Here is a 3,996-nt window from a genome sequence, read left to right as displayed (position 1 = left end):
GGAAGAGTTCTTTCGACCAGACGCTCAAACGTTTCCTCCTTACAATGCAGGCATGGCATGTATACCTCGTGCCTTGCGTATCGACTGCCTCCTGCGATGCGATACCCTGGCTTCGTCACATTTGGCAATGGACCTCCCTCGCGCCTGCGCAAGTATGGGATGCTTCCTTCGCTCCCTGCCTTCAAGCCCCTACTGTGTTCGGCTGTACACCGGCAGCAGCGGCAGCGGGACGCTTCTTCAACGCTCCTGCATCGCGCTTCTGTTGTACTGTTGCAGGTCAGTAACTGCAGGATTGTGTAAATTTTTTTTCCTTTGCTATTTGCTGCTGTTGCTGCTGGCACGGTGTGACATGTCTCCAGTAGAGCAGTGCAAAGTCTGTGAAAATGTATGTACCGATGCCGTGAAATCAATAACATGCAGTGAATGTGGTTACAGATACCATACCGGAAGGTGTGCTGGTATTTCTGATGCCACAGTAAAATCGAAGGGTGAAGCGTATAAACAAGCATGGCGATACACGACATGCCGGCGTTCTAAGCCTCGATCACAGTCGGTAAATATAGCAGGAGTGCCTGAGGCGCAGGACGACGTACGCGTGTGGTTGAAAGTCATTAACGATAAGCTGGACCTGTTGCTACCCCTGAAAGAAACAGTTGAGGGCCTAGAGGATGCAGTTAACTTCATGAGCGAACAGTATGATCATCTCCTGGTACGTACTGAAAAGAATGAGCGCGTTGTCGCCGATATGAAGAGCAGACTGGAAATGCTTGAGGCACGGGATGAGGTCACGCAACTGAAAGCCGAGGTTGACAATCTGGAATGGCAAAGCCGTAAGCTAAACCTGGAATTCCACGGAATTCAGGACACAGAGAACGAAAATTTACTGGAGAAGTTAAACGTGCTAGCAGCTAAGGCCCAAATTCCAGAACTCCTACAAGATGACGTTGTGGCGATCCTCCGACTGCCAGCGAGGAAAAACAAAACGCCAGGCATAATTTGGCGCTTTGCGAAAGAGGCAAAGCGAGGTGAATGGTGGCAAAAGAGGAAAAAACTGAGCAGTGTGGATGGTAATGTGTATTTGCAAGAAAACATAACAAAGCGAACACGCGCTCTTCTTTTCGCAGTGAAAAATTGGGCTAAGGTCAATGAATTCAAGTTCGTGTGGCACCACAATGGGCGGGTCCTCGTGCGCAAAGCTGAGGGAGGGTCGGCGGTGGCTATTTGAAGTCTTTGCGACTTGGATAAGCTAAGATAAGAACCACAGCATTTTCAACGGGTGACTAACCTGATAGTTATGGCGGGAGCCGATGGTGAACGTTACGTACTGCCACACGAACTTGAAAGTCACCTAGGTCAAGCATATATGAAGTTTTTGAAGTGCTTTCACCTTAACATACGATCAGTAAAGCATAAAGAATCTGAACTTGGCCTCTTTTTTCAACAACACGATAACATGTTTAATGTGATAATGCTCACAGAAACATGGAGCACAGATGATACGAATGTTTTTCGTTTACCTTCCTACCAGACGTTTTACTTAAATAGGGCAACTGGTCGCGGTGGTGGAGTGTGCCTCTTGGTAAAAAATGATTTCCCATGTGAACTACTCGAAACTTTCTGTACAAATACAGGTGACTGTGAATTTATGGCACTGAAATTGCAAAACACTGTACTTGCCGTTGGTTATCGACCTCCGAATGGGGTGGTGGCATCGTTCTTAGATTACTTAGAAAATGTTTTTGAATTTGTAAACAATTCTCACTTTGACTTTATTTTTGGTGGCGACGTGAATATAAACATGTTAAGCAATGATTCCTCCAAACTGAAACTGGATGTTCTGCTGAGGGCGAATGGTCTCACAAATGTCATAAATCTCCCAACAAGAGTGACACTAAATACATCAACATTAATAGATATTTTTGTTACAAATATAACTCCGGAGAGAATCAGAGCAGGCCTTATTGTGGCTGAGCTGAGTGATAATTTGCCTATTTTTTTGTGCTGTACCAAAAGGTCAACACAAAGAAAAACGTGCCTGCAAGCTTAATACAACGTGTGTCACAAAAAAATCTTTCCACATTTCTGGAAAAAGTTTCACTGGCATCATGGGATAGTGTGTACAAAAAAACTGATGCTAGCGCAGCTTACGAAGAACTGCTTAATATTCTTAAACCTATATACGCAGATTGTTTCCCTTTTGTGCGATTGAAAGTACACACAAAAATCCGCAAACCGTGGATAACACCCGACCTGGCAGCGAAAATACGTGAGAAAAATACAATGTTCAGCAGGTTTATCAAGAGCAAGGATCCAGACGCGTTGAAGCAGTTTAGAACTTGCCGTAATCGTTTAGATAAAGAGCTGAAAAGGGCACGAAAACAGCATTTTAACAACTTATTCACCTCTCTTTTGGACGCACACATGCTCTGTGGAAAAACCTGCGCTCAGTATTAAACTATAATGTTAAGAATGACTCAGTTCGTGAAATAAAATACAATGGTACCGTGCTGTCAGGCAAAGCCTTAGCCAATGCCTTCAATAGCCACATTGTAAATACTGCCGCTCAAATAACAGTGAATATTAATCTAGACAATGTTCACTACAATAATGGCTGAGTTTTTCTTGATCCTTTCAGCGAAGCAGAAGTGACGGAAGTAATAAAAAGTCTTAATAACAGCAGCGCTATTGATGTTGATGGCATGCAAGTGAAACCTTTGAAACACGTCATCTGTGTCCTTGCTCCCTGCATAAATTACGTTTTCAATTTATGCCTTGAACAAGCGGTATTTCCACACCAAATGCAAGTTGCACGTGTGAAGGTATTGTACAAGAAAGGTGATAAGAATGATATGGGGAATTACAGGCCTGTTTCCATACTCCCTGTCCTATCAAAGGCATTCGAAAAAATCATTCTCAAGCGATTTTCGAAATTTGAAGAGAAACATAACCTCATAGTTGATTGCCAGTATGGATTCCGAAAGGGAGTTAGCACCGAGTCGGCACTTCTTGCCCAAAAAGAGTATATTTTAGACCCCATTGAACAAGAAAACGTAATATTAGGCATATTTATAGATTTTTCAAGAGCCTTTGACCTCACAAATCATCAGATACTGATCACGAAGCTAGAAAGATATGGCTTTCGGGGTGTGGCTGCGGCGTTAATCCGATCATATTTAACCAATAGGAAGCAAATTGTAGATATAGAGGGATTTTGTTCGGATTCACTAGCAGTTAACTGTGGCGTGCCGCAAGGCAGCATTTTGGGGCCATTCCTTTTTAATCTCTACGTGAATGATATAGTAAGCGTAACCCCATCCACAAAATTTGTCATTTACGCAGATGATACGAGTCTATTCTTTTCAGCAAATGATCCTGATCAATTAATTCGCCATGCGAATGAAAGCCTAGCCAAGCTAGAGAAATGGACTGAAGAAAACCTTTTAAAAATAAACATACAAAAAACAAAGGCAGTTCTATTTCACGCCAGAAATAAAACTATAACAACTAGCCACAGTGTTTTGCTCAAATCAACCGCAGTTGAAATAGTGTCTTGGATTAAAACGTTAGGTGTTACGTTTCTTGAGAACTTATATTGGGATGCACATATTAACTGCTTAACCAAAAAACTTTCTCAAGAGGTCGGCCTCATATATCGAAATGCAAGTGTACTACCGCGTAATGTAATGATAATGCTGTATAATACCTTGTTTTGTTCAAGACTTAATTATTGCCATTTAGTTTGGGCCTCTACGACGCAAAACAATATACACAAAATTCATATTCTGCAAAAAAAGTTTCTACGTGCCGTTGCAAGTGTCCCCATGTGCTATCCCTCGGAACCATTATTTCACATGTATAACGTGATGCCTGTTACGAAGATTTATGGTTATCGTCTGTGCAAACAATACAAACAAGAGATAAAAAATGGTACTTGTTTCTTGCGTCAGATAGCCAACATAAGTAGTCATCCTAAAGCATACAACACGCGAAATTTTG

The 3,996-nt window shown here is 42.2% G+C and overlaps 1 pseudogene; it reads left to right on the top strand.

Moving 5' to 3' along the window:
* Positions 1-349: 349 nt before the first annotated feature.
* Positions 350-1,255, top strand: LOC144120386 (uncharacterized; annotated as a pseudogene).
* Positions 1,256-3,996: the final 2,741 nt, after the last annotated feature.

The sequence above is a fragment of the Amblyomma americanum genome, chromosome 2, assembly GCF_052857255.1.
Source record: "Amblyomma americanum isolate KBUSLIRL-KWMA chromosome 2, ASM5285725v1, whole genome shotgun sequence".
NCBI lineage: Eukaryota > Metazoa > Arthropoda > Arachnida > Ixodida > Ixodidae > Amblyomma > Amblyomma americanum.
This window is presented reverse-complemented; position numbering and strand designations above follow the sequence as displayed.